The sequence below is a fragment of the Symphalangus syndactylus genome, chromosome 18, assembly GCF_028878055.3.
Source record: "Symphalangus syndactylus isolate Jambi chromosome 18, NHGRI_mSymSyn1-v2.1_pri, whole genome shotgun sequence".
Lineage (NCBI taxonomy): Eukaryota > Metazoa > Chordata > Mammalia > Primates > Hylobatidae > Symphalangus > Symphalangus syndactylus.
Genome location: NC_072440.2, coordinates 11,295,263 through 11,308,351, shown reverse-complemented (window position 1 = coordinate 11,308,351; position 13,089 = coordinate 11,295,263). Strand labels below are relative to the sequence as shown.

Below are 13,089 nucleotides of genomic sequence, written 5' to 3'. Positions count from 1 at the left end.
CAGAACCACATCACTGCCAGCCCCTCCAGGTCATGAAAATCCCACTGGCTAAAGCAGGCCACATGGCCAAGCCCAGCATCAGCGCAGGTGAGGGCGTGTGTGAGAGTTTTCCCAACAGTCGCCTAGCAACCGAAGTCTCTTATCTCCTAGCCCCTTTAATCCAGTTCCCTATACTACCTGGCATACAGCAGGTGATTATTAAATGTTGGGCCCACTGCTAGACTAAAGTCATTTGGTTTCACTGAACTTATTGTCTTCCTGGGAATTATATTACAAGAAGCCTTTACACCCACGCTGGAAGAGCCTTTTGGCCAAAGAGAAGTTCTTCATGGCGATCAAATTGACCTAAAGAAGAGTTTTCCCACATAAAATGTGACTTCATTGGCATGAAATGACACAGTCAGTTTCATCATAAATTGTGTCCTGAGTAGAAATAGGAAGAGTAAACACATACCACACCTTTCTCAAATGGAATGAGCCTAGCTTCCAGCCAAAGGCAGGGTTCATCATCCCATTTCTCTACCTTGATTCTCTTCAGACAGTCACCAAAAAATTAATTGCCAAGTAGTCTGCAGTGTGTAGACGCCAAGGGCTTCCACCCCAGGCCTGATATTGATACCTGCTCATCAGCGTGTTTGAATTACATGGACCGTCAATAAATGCCCGGAACAATATGAGCTTCGGGGACATGGAATCCATTGGCCACCAGGCAGCTGGTGGCCAGCACTGCACAGGGAGATGGGTGGCCAGTACCGGATCTGTGCTCTTCTGAACTTTGGTGCAGCAAATGATTCTGCATGCATTTCAGAAAGTGGCCCTAATTTGAATTTAAATCTTATTCATGGTATTCATGTGGTGGCATTTGGAGGAGGGGACACTGTGGCAATACCAAGCAGGATGCAGGGACTCAGCAAAAGCAGGCGCAGGTGCCTCCCAAGGGACCACCCGCTCCTCTAAAACTGCAGTGGTCCTGCTATCCTGCTTTTGGAGATGACTGCCCCTGAAGGTGTGGCAGGGCCAGGGCCAGGCTTTGGGCTTCCGGACCAGGCAGTGCCGGGTTGGGCTTCATCTTCCACACCAACTACTGTGTGGCCTGGAGTGGTGGTCAGAGCTGTGGCACCTGTGCACATTGAGGACAAGCATGGGCCCCTGCCCAGGTCTGAGGACTAAGTTCGGAGATGGATGAACAGGCAAAGTCCCCCGCTAGCAGTGCCAGACGCCCTCGGGAACTGGACTTGTGGTCCTGGGCGTTCATTGCCAGCTTGTTCTGCACCAGGTGAGGTCCAAGTGATTTCCTTGCAATGACGCACTCATCCCTGAGGCCACCCTGTCAGGTACTGTCACATCCCTCTCTTTCTCAAAGAGAAACCGAGTCACAGAGTGTTTCAGTAACTGAGAACATTAAGTGACTCATATGTGGCAAAGCTGGCCTGTATCAGAAGCTGGGAACTTTGGGGCATGCTGGGCGTGGGTGTAGCAGCCTCTCTGTGTCCACCCGAGGTGGCCCTGCCCTGTTTCCACACACAGCCTACCTAGAGCTAGAGAAGGCTCCAGGAGTTGAGTGCTCGGCCCCAGGGCCTGGGCAGGTGGCGCATCTGGCCAGGATAAGGTGTAAGCCTGGGAGAACAGGGTCAGCGCAGGCCACAGGTGAGGCCAGATGCAGACAGGAGCGCCATGAGAGGGCAAGGGCTTCCCGGCTGGCACACGGGCCTCTCATGCACCTTTCCCACAGACTGGTCGGAGGTGCCTGGCAGGACCCTGGATGGCTCCCTGGGAGTAAGCTAAGAGGTCACGTCTGGATGGAACCGGATGTGAGGGCTTTGACCGCCACAGAGCCAGGTGCCCCTGGGAAATGCCAGCATTGTGTGAAGGAGTGTCTTGTACCAAAGCAGATATCCCCTGCCCCCCACCCTCATCCCACAGTTCCTAGCAGGTTCCATTGCCTTCTGAACCTGATGCCGCTGGATCCTCCCAAGGTCCATTTGCAGGTTGGAACCTGTGGCTCCGAGGTGAGGTCGCTTGCCTGGGACCACACAGTGCTTGGGTGTGGAGTCGGGACAAAGTACATTCTGATATAGGGCCCCCTACTTGGATCCACGGTTGTCTGGGATCCAGAAAGCTTTCTCTGACCTTCTTGTTCTCGGGAAAGAGCGGTGCCTCCAGGATTCAGGCCTGAGTCATGCCCCAGACCATGTGGATCCCTTTCATTCCTGTGTTACCTGGGGGTGAGGCAGACATTCCTGGTCCTGCTTTGCGTATCGTAAGATGGGCTGCTGTGGTGTCCCCTCCCCACTAGGGCTGCTCTGAGGGCCCTGGTCCTGCTTTGGGCATCGAAAGATGGGTTGCTATGGTGTCCTCTCTCCCCCAGGGCTGCTCTGAGGGCACCGCTGGGGAGCATCATGCAGAGTCCTCTGCGCCCCTCTGGGGCACGGGGTGAGGTCCCTCCCTGTGGTGTCTCAGTGAGCAGGAGGCCGGCACAGCATGAACGTGGCCTCTGACAGCGCAGCCACACTGACGAGCCCTCAGCCCGGGCTCCCAGGGCCCCTGACCCTGACCTGGACAAGGCTGGGCCTGGAGCACCCTGGAAAGCAGGGAGCCCCCCGGGTCAGTGCATCTGAGCTGGGGGAGGAAAAGGCCAGCCGAGGGCTGGACAGCTCGGCTCTGACCCAGATGCCTGGCACAGCCTTGGCAGGCGCCGGCCCCGTCTGAGCCCTGATGTCAACAGCAGAGCCATATCCTCTCTTCTCACCTCCTGGGCAAGGCCACTGTCGATGAAAGGCTTGCAAGAGCTGGAGGAGCTGCATGAGCAGGGTGGGACCAGGTGATGGCGGCTCGCTGGTTTTCCAGGCACACACTAAGGGGCCGAGCCCATCAAGAATTCCGCTCCAGAACTCCTTGATATTTGGCTTAAAGTTCAGCTCTAAATATAGACCTGTTGGGGTCTGTCGCAAGTGTTTTCTTGAGGGGCCTGTGATGATGTGCATGGGGTCCTAACGGGGGTACGGTTCTGGCACCCACCCCTCTCGTGGTCTGCAGCACTGATGGAAGCAGGTGCAAGAGGGGAGACGGGGGGCCAAGGAGACTCTGTGACAAGTGCTGCCCTCTCTCCCCTCCCTAAAGACCCTTCTCCAGGAGAGCCGCACCTCTGCCCCACCTGCTCCCCTGGCTGGCCCAGGACCCACCTGCTGCCCTGCACTTTCCCATGGCAAGTGTGAGTGTGGCCGCTGTTGGTAACAGAGGTGTGAGATCAAATGAATAGCCTCTGAGCCCCTGGTGGGAGTTGGGAGCCCTGTGGAAAACTGATTGAGAGCACAGGCTTCTGCGGGAAGGCAGTGCTGGCCCCACACCCCGCGATGGCCGTTCTGCTCTGACTGTCCTCCTGGCAGGAAGCGTCCTCCAGTGCTCCCTCTGCTATGCTCTGTCACCGCGGCTGTGTGGCTGCAGCCTGTGCACTGCGAGCCCTCCTTGTGTGGGCTCCCGGGAACCACCAGAGAGCCCCTCCCAAGGAGTCGCCAGTCACAGTGGACCTCACATGGCTCTTCTGCTGTGGAGAAGGGTCCACACCTGCCTCCTGTGGTCCAGCTGCCTTTGCTTGCTGGTGTCCTGGTGCCTGGCTGCTGCCACTCAGGAGTTGGGCTCTGGGTGGGGAGGAGGGCTTCCTGGAGGCAGCGGCAGAAGTCTGATGGCCTGAAGCCCTCAGGAAACCTTCTCAGGGGGTCTTGTTTAGGAAACAAATCCCTTGCTGATGTAGCTGCTGGCTGACTCTGTCAGCGCTGCCCGCTGTGGGAAGCCCTTATGAGCGTGTACATCCTCTCTCGGGGTCCTGCAGGCCGCAAGGTGGGCAGCCTGCTCTCCTTGGGTCAGGACATGGAGACTTCACAGCGCAGCGGACCCCACGCCCATGCCCAGCTCTGCCTAAATGGATCGATCACCTAGAACCCCCGTCGTGGGGCTTGGAGTTGCGGGCAGGGTGGGAGACCCCTTCCGGAGGGGCCCCTGTAGATTAGCTCGGCTTACTTGATTCATTGATTTTGTCAAGGGTCCGTTTATCATACTGACAACTGGAAAAACCTTAAATAAATATTTATCATCCACCGAGGGGCCCGGCCAGGCTCCCAGGGAAGAGGAGGAGCAGCTGGGATTGCACCTACATGGGGCTTCCAGGGCTCACCCCGAGGGAGGAGGCCCAGAGCCAGCCCTGGGCGCTGAGCCCCTGGTTTCCCGCTGTTGTGACGGGCCTGCCTGCATTCCCTGCAGAATACCCCGGAGACTCAGGCCTGGGGCTGATCTGAGGCGGGGCTTGTTCCCATCTACCTGGTCACAGGCAGAGGTTGGTCTGCCTATTGCTCATTCATTCATGCATCTTTCACCCTGAGAGCCCACCCCTCGTCTCCCACCACCACACCTGCGTGGGCTCAGCTCCGGCCCTACTGTTGCCTTCCTCTGGAAGCTTCCTCTCTAGACATCGTCCTGACTTGTGTGATCCCAGCTTCCCTCAGATGCCCAAATGCCGCCTCCTCAGGGGAGCCCTCCTGGACCGCCTTGACTCCACAGGCCCCCCGCTCTGTGCCCCTCCTGCCTGGCTCACTGCGTCTCCGTGGAGTCCCCCATGCCCTGGCTCTGTGTGATGGACAGTGGTTCCTGTGCCCCCCATGTGCCCCCGCAGACACGGGTCGGTCTCAGCTCTGTTCCTGGCTTCATTCCCAGTACCCTGACCAAGGACAGATTGCCCGGAGGTGCCCGGGCCAGAGGGAATAGGATGGAGGGAGGGAAGCAGGATGCAGGCTTCCCTGGCTGCACGCACTGGACACCCAGGAGGAGGCTGGTCATGGGGAGACCTGCACCAGGGACAGGATGGTGGGAGAGGGTGAGGAGGCATCCCAGGGATGAGTCCTGGGGCAGGGCTGGGAGGGGACAGGCACCACTGTCCTTGACTCTGTCCCCTACCCGGGGCCCGGACAGCGTTCTGGAAGGTTCCTACAGTGTCTCTGAGAGTACCTCCATGCCCGCCGTGGTGCGGGCCCGTCTGCCTCCCACGGCTCTCTGTCCGAGCTGGTGGTACCCTCCCTGTCTGCCTGACCTGGGGCACAGCCCTGCCATGCCCAGGTCCTCCTCTGTTCGGCCTGTGGCCTCGTTTTGCTGGGAGGGCTTGTCAAGGCCCCTGGAATCCAACCGAGAACTTGACAATGGAGGATGTTTTAATGCTCATTAGGTGATCACCATCCACCTGCCCAGCTCTTGGCCTCCATCCTGGCCAAGCGTGGACACTGTGTTTGTCCAGGCCACTGAATGGGAGCATCAAAGAAGATACAGAAATTCCCCCAAAGTGACAAGCGAGGTACAAACCACAGGCTTCCTTTTTATCTCGCTCCCGCTTCCAGAACCCAGGTCCTCGGGCAGCCGCTCAGAAGAGCTCAGCTCCCACCTGGGCTCAGGAAAGAGATCAGGCTGTGGAGGGCCTTTGAAGGGTCGGGAGGAAGAGGCTGGAGACTTTCTGAAAGCGCTCCCGGCAAAGATGTCCCCAGGGAAATGCTCCCGGGTGTCTGGGCTGCGGCTTTGAAGGTGCAGAAGTTTGATGGGCTAGTTTAGGCCGTCATTTTTTTTCCATTAATAAAAATTAGGATAGGAAAGAAATTATCATAATCCAACATTGACAATGAAGCTTTCCCATTTACTTCTCTTTCTGTAAGGATTTTTTAAAAATCAAAATGATTTATGATTAATACAGTGCATATTAAAACTTTTAACCTGGTACCTTCATAAAGTAAAAAAATGTTCCCAACATATTACATTTTTAATCACATGAGTTAATTACTCTTTAGGGAGGCTTTGGAAATTCTGGAAAGGAGGGTATTATGGATTTCAAAGAATGAGACTGAAACTGTCATTTTAATGAGAATGCAAATGAGATTGCTGAGGTTCAGTGAAGGTCACAGCAGCTTCATCATCAAGTTATTACAGCCATTTATTGCCAGTAACAAATGAATATTAAAAGCTATTGTTTTAACAGATTAGACCTCCAAATTATTATTATTTCAAAATTTCCCGGGTGTCTGGAATATAATTTAAAAATTATGAAATGCTAAGATTCTCTGCAGACCTATAATCCTCTCATGAGCCTGCTGGTTTTTACAAAGATGTGGGTCTCTCTTTCCCCGAGTGTCAGAGCTTGCAGGAGTGTCTCTGCAGAGACAGTGGGACACTCGTGGTCAGGTGCTTCCTCTCCCTATAGTGGTCCTGAGTGGGGGGTCCCACAACCCTCTCCAAGCTGTGTTCTCGGGAGTCTCTGGGTGGGGGCCCAGGGTGGCAAGGTAGCCCCTGAGGCTGGGGCTCTGAGATCTCCGATGGTGGAGGCAGGAGAAGGCTGTTCCGGTGGCTGCCATGGCAGCAGGAGGTCAGACGACTCCCACTGCAGGGCCACTCAGTCCTGGACACCTGTCCCTGCCCCACCTACTGCTGTCTCTTAGCAAACAGCCCAGGGCCTGGCACACAGGGGCTCTGTGGATGCCGAGTGAAGGGAGGGAGGATGGATGAAGGAATGAATGGATACTGGCTGGTGGCATGGGGCTGGCAGTGGGCTCAGCGCTCTTCCTAAGCGGCACGACCGGCTTCCCAGGTGCCTGGGCATTCTCCTCCCTCCTCCCTTTCCCTCTCAGAGCAATCCCCTGTCTCGCCAGCAGAGCAAGCGGAGCTCAGCCCTGGTGCTCAGACCGTGTCCTGCGAGGGATTTCCGGGGAGGGCGACTGCTCCCTGATGGAGGACGTGGGCTCCCAGCCCATTCCTGTGGCTTTTCCTGACTCTCACTCTCACAACGCAGGTGTTCAAGCATGTCTGTGTCTTCAGAAGTGCGGATCTTTACGGGAAGAGGGAGAGAGGGAGACAAGACAAAAACAACAACAAAAGTCCCCAAACCCACTGAACACTGGGAAGCTCCTGGAAGTGGCCTGGGGTGCACCCCCCACGCCATGGGCGCCCCGGGGTCTGTGGCCTCCTGCAGCCAGGTGACCCCGTCGTCAGCAAGGCCCAGGGAAGAGGGGACCTTGTCCAGTCCCCTGAGACAGGAGCTCAGGAAGCTGGCCCAGGAGACCGACCCGAGGGCATCGGGCAAGATAGAGGGGTGGGGATGGGGGCGCTGCGGCCGCTGGCTGGAGGCTGCCAAGCCATCTCTCAAGGAACAGCTGCTTCAAGCGCACAGACCTGGGAGGGGCTGGGCCTGGCCTTGGGTGGTGCTTGTGAGGGGTGGAGGCCCTGCCGCCTGCTCCCCTGCCCCAGCCAGGGCCCTCTTCTTCTTCTTGCTCCCTCCCTGGGGGTGTCCTGTCCTGTGGGCAGAGTCTTCTGATGACCGTGGGATGCATGGACCAGGCTAAGACCCTAAACACTGAACCCCACTCTGGGAGGGGGATAGTAGGGATTGGTGGTCTCACCAAACTCCTGGACCACTGATGGGAGGTGATGTCACCAGAGACCAATGGCACAGAGGGCATCACCGGCAGAGGAGAAGAATTTGTCCTGGGAAGGCTCCCAGGGGACTGTGAGAAGAGGTGGGTCCCTCAGAGCAAGTGCTCACTGGCCCTGCATCCCCGGCCCCCCCTGTGGCCAGCCCCTCCTGCAGAGCAGCCCCTCTGGGGTTCGCCAAGCTCCAGGGACCTAGTGAGGTTGTGGCTGCATCTCGATCCTGCGCACCACAGGGAGAAGTAATTAAATGTAATAGATGCAGAGGCTCCCGGAATTACATTATTTAGGAGCTGCAGCTTACACACATATGCACGCGTGCTAAGCTGCACATAATTAATAGATTTATTTAAATCAGCCTCTGCCATCTGTATTCATCTGGAAGAGATGCTTCTTGGCAGATCCATGTTGGAAGACCTTTGATTTTTGAAAGGAAAGTGGGGTATCCCAAAGAGGCGCTGGGGCGGCAGGGGATTCGGGTCCCCGGGGGGCTCTGGTCCGCAGGGCGCGCATCGCACAGGTGTGGAGGGGCAGTGACTGCAACAGACAAGGCCAGGTGGTTCCTGCAGTCAGACCCGAGAGGGAGTGAGGCAGACAGGGATGTGGAGTCCCCCCGAGGCTGTTCTCAGGGACACCCCTAGGCAGGGTCCCACCTGATCACGGCCTTGCTCAGGGCTCAACCTCCACAGCCCCTGAGGCCCCATGCTCACTTCCATTGGGGGCACTGCCCAGCTCCGGGGATGCAGACCCAGGCACCCTGCCATCCACAGTGGTGTCCTCATGCACTCACTGGGCACAGACCCGCCTGCTTGGTCCTGGGAGGAAAAGCAGATGACACTCATGAGAGTTAACCATCCCAAAGGAGAAGAGGACTGCAGCCAGGCCTGGCGTGGTCACCAGGGGCACCCACCGTTGGGAGGCCCTCGGGAGTGGGGAGAGTGCCCAGGTCTGGGGTTCAGGGCCGGCAGCAGTAACGGCATCAGAGCTGTGCTAGGGTCTGAATTGTGTCTCCCCAAAATCCGTATGTTGACGTCCTAACCGCACCTCCTCAGAACATGACCGTACTTGGAGACAGGGCCTTTAAAGAGGTGATTCAGGTTAAATGGGGTCACAAGGGTGGGGCCCTGATCCAGTATAACTGGTGTCCTTATAGCGAGAGATGAGGACAAGGACAGGCACAGACGGGCCACCCTGTGAGGACACAGAGAGAAGACGGCATCCACAGGCTGAGGAGGGCGGCTCCGGGAGGAAGCAGCTCCGCTCACACCCTGACCCTGGACTCCCGGCCTCCAGGGCTGCGAGGACATGAGTTTCTGCCCTGAGCGATGCTGGGGACAGGGCTGACAGGGACGCGCCTGTGGCGTTCTGTTCTGGCCACCCTAGGACACCAGTCCCACGTGGTGGTTAGATTAGAGGTGACCACGGCTCCCTGCAGGAGGCTAAGTGGGAGCCTCGTCTCACCCAGGCGTTGCAGGTACTCCACTGGAACCTGGTAGCTAAGGCTCCCTGAAGATGCCAGGCCACAGGCCACCGAGCACCACGGCCACTCGCAGGTGGGAGGGCACCTCCAGACTCTCGGCAGAGGTCCAGCCCCCACAGCACCCCTTCCTGACCTGCCCTTAGCAGGCGCTGATGGGCGATCATTGTTCAGGGAGGGTTCTGGCCATGCCTAGAGCTCCCTCCCCGAGGTCAGCTCCCCTAGAATCCACTGGAAGGCAATGTCCCCTGAAAATGGGTCTCAGGACCCCTGTACATTGAGGTCACAATGAGGACACAACTGGAGGATGTGTCTAAGCCGGGGCAGGTAGGACCTTTCCCACGAGACAAGTAGGTGGAGACAGATTGGAGCCACGGGGCCCGCTCAGGCAGAGGCCCCAGTCTGAGGGGGGAGTGGCCTTGTTTCCCTCCCCCGTTTCCTTTAGATTCTGCACCTCACCAAGATCAGCACAACCTCCAGGGAACGGGGAAGGTGATGGGGACTCCCAGATGGATAGCAAGCAGGGCCTGTGCCAATTCATTCTTATTCAGTGCCACCGTCGCAACATCCCAATCTAGTCATTATTGCATCTTCGCTCTCCGTGGCTGCATTATAACTGGAGCTTATGTTCAATTTGCTGGGAGCCGGCAAATCATCATCTGCTTTTCCTCAGCACACACTCGTTTGCTGTTGGCCCTAGGTGTTTCTTAAAGTCTAGCATTTTACACATAGACAAATTAAATCTTGTTTTTGAATGCGTCCCTCCCTGGAACTGACATAATGCTCTTTAATGTCTGTCGCACCTCTTGGGGACTTGGGGCTCATAATCATTTGCATTTTCAAGCAGCAGATTCCTTACAGGGATGTATCCTCAAAGCCAATAATAAAGTGATTAAGGAGAGTTGGGCTCCTGTGGGTGTTTGCCACCGTCTCTCTCCCACCATCCATGTGAGCGTGGCCTCAGGAGCGGTGGTCTGTGGAGAGGTCTCTTCGTTGCTGTGGAATATTCATTTGGCCAACCAGGAACACGGCCACAGTATCTTCCAGGCGTGGCCACTGGGAGACTCGAATGCGGAGACGTGGTCCAGGGGCTGTAGACCAGGGAGGTCCAGTCAGGTTCAAGGGCCAGGATGGGGAGGGGTGTGACATGAGTGTGTACCACAGACGGCTGGTGGTTCACGAGGTCAGGAGGATACCCTGGGTGCCCACGTGTGCCAGGTGCCTGGGCGAAGGGTGGGCCCACCTCCTGGGCTTCACTCGCCTCCGCCAGCTGCCAGGGAGTGAGAGGACAGGAGCATGGCGGGAAATTCACAGTGAGCAGGTGCCAGGCCTGAACTCCGTCTCCCACATTCAAATGGCCTAGCCCCAGGGCGATGGCATTTGGAGGTGACAGGGTCATAAAGGGGCCCTTATACTGGGGTCAGGCCCTTAGGAAAGAGGCGTGAGGGAGGCCCTTCCTCTCTCTCACTGCTACATGAGGGACACAGTGCCGAGGGGCCCAAGGAGGGAGCCCATGGTGGGCAACAAGGCAAGGGCAGCCCAACTGGGTTCCTGGTATGGGCCATGGTGTGTTGTGGTGGCAGCCGGAGCTGACCCCAGCGGTGGACGCTCCTGCTGGGCCACTGGGCTGCCCCACAGCAGATTTTGGGAGCCCTGGTGGTCGGGGCTGCTTGGGAAGTGGGCCCCATGGTGGAGGGATGGCTCTGCCTCTGGGCCCTCAGCCATCACTGCTCTGTGCTCTTTCTAGTCTGGGGGTGGCCTTGCTGTCGGGAGCAGGCACCAAGGTCCCAGCTAGAGCCCCTCCCTGAGATGAGCCGGGTAACCTGACACCCCACACTGCGGGGTCCCCTGCCCCATAACCCCTCCTCTGACCCTGGTGGTCCTAGAGCTCTGCTCTGAGAGACGACATGGCTGATGGAGGAAGGTGGGCCCCTTCCCCCCTGGTCTCCACGTCCCCAAGGCTTCTCCCTGTCACTGCAGCCGTCACCGAGAGGGCTTTTTGGGGCAGTCAACCTTGCAAGTGGGAGAACCAGGGAGGCCTAGAGGGGATGTAGGGTTTGGCTGAGCCTTGAGGAGAAGGAAGGAAGCCAGGAAGGGGCGTGTGGGATGAGGGCACAGCCCGAGCCAGGCAGGAGGGGCGGCAGGGCCTGCCTTTGGGGAGCAGAGGGGACAAACCCAGAAGCGGAGCGCGGCGGGGATGGAGGAAGGGATGCGGAGGCAGTGCCACAGGTCCGGGCCGCCATCCTCATTACAACCATCACCAGAGATGTGGTTGCCGTGCGCTGAATCCTTACAGGGGCCGCGGTAGAGACGTTTCTATCTCAGCCTCGCAGGGGAGGACCTGAGGCCGGAACGCAGGGGTCCAGACCCCCGTGGATGTGAGGGTCTGGGCAGGAGTGACTGCAGGGTCTTCTTTCTATGCACATGCTGGCCATCCTCCATCAGGCAGCTGCCCTGGCCACTGATGCCTTCGCAGCATAGGATTTGGGGACCTCCACGTGCTGTCCCATGGGAAAGCCACATCCTTGTAGGGGAGGAATGCCACTGCTCTCAGCAGGGGCCATTTCTCTAATGGGAGCCTGTCAGTTTCTGGGCAGGGGTGTGATGTGGCTCAGGCGTCCGTCCCTGTGATGCACCCAGGCTGGTGCCATCAGGCTCCCGGCATTGGTGCACCCCGGCATTGGTGTGGCCACCCCATTGGTGTGACCCCGGCATTCATATGGCCCCAGCAGGCCCCCCGCTGTTTCCGTTCTCGGCCTCCAATCACTGGAGACCACACGTGAGATGCCAGGAGCACCAAGGGTGCAGGTAGGTCATCAAGGCCTGGGGCCAGCCCGGGCAAGGGCAGTGCCAGCTGGTGCCCCCAGTGTGAACTAATGTGAGGTGCTTTCATGCTGCAGAATGTGCCTGGGTCCTGAGACCTACACTGGGCCATGAAAAACGTTATCTTTTATTATTATTATTATTATTTATTTATTTTTTTTTTTGAGATGGAGTTTCGCTCTTGTTGCCCAGGCAGGAGTGCAGTGGCATTATTCGGCTCACTGCATCCTCTGCCTCCCAGGTTCAAGCAATTCTCCCGCCTCATCCTCTCCAGTAGCTGGGATTACAGGTGTTCAACACCACGCCCGGCTATTTTTTTGTGTTTTTAGTAGAGATGGGGTTTCACCATGTTGGCCAGGCTGGTCTTGAACTCCTGACCTCAGGTGATCCACCCACCTCGGCCTCCCAAAGTTCTGGGATTACAGGCGTGAGCCACCGCGCCTGGCCTCACAATTGTCTTTAAAGTGGCTTTTGTTTGGCTCCTGTGTCTGAGCAGCTCTCATCCTGTGCTGTCCTCCACACCTGGGGATGGGGGGGTTCCCTGTGTGGGTGACATGGGGTTTGTCTGGGTCTGGCTGTGGCAGGCTCTGCTTTTCAAGCTGGGAGGTGGGTGGGGACTGTGGAAGGGAGATGATGTGTCCCGCCCTGGGAAGGTGTGTGTGATGGGAGGTGATGTGTCCTGCCCTGGGAAGGTAGCATTGTGGGTGGGGACTGTGGATGGGAGGTGATGCATCCCGCCTTGGGAAGGTGTGTGTGACGGGAGGTGATGCATCCCACCCTGGGAAGGTGTGTGTAATGGGAGGTGATGCATCCTGCTCTGGGAAGGTGTATGTGGATGGGAGGTGATGCGTCCCGCCCTGGGAAGGTAGCGTTGTGGGTGGGGAGAGTGGATGGGAGGTGATGCATCCCGCCCTGGGAAGGTGTGTGTGATGGGAGGTGATGCATCCTGGCCTGGGAAGGTAGCGTTGTGGGTGGGGAGAGTGGATGGGAGGTGATGTGTCCCGCGCTGGGAAGGTAGCCTTGTGGGTGGGGACAGTGGATGGGAGGTGATGCATCCCACCCTGGGGAGGCGTGTGTGATCATAAGGACAGAAAGGCCTCGAGGCCCAGGGAGCAGCTGGGCTGATGCCATCCCACGTGTCGGATCCACTCTGCTCTGTGGCTCCGGGACGCTTTGCTGGTCCCTCTACCACCAGCCCGAGGAAAGTCCTTTGTGCTTCAAGGACAGAACCCAGATCCTCTCCCTTCCGCAGGGATAGCCGAGTCCCCTCGCCGCAATGTTTCTGGGGCCCCTTTGCAGGTCCATGAATTCCTCAGGCTGCTCCGTAGATGACAAGG

General features: G+C 57.8%; 1 protein-coding gene across 3 annotated transcripts in view; it reads left to right on the top strand.

Annotated features, from left to right (window-relative positions):
* Window positions 1-13,089, top strand: part of TAFA5 (TAFA chemokine like family member 5) — a 396,065-nt gene that overhangs the window by 55,879 nt on the left and 327,097 nt on the right. The window lies entirely within an intron of this gene.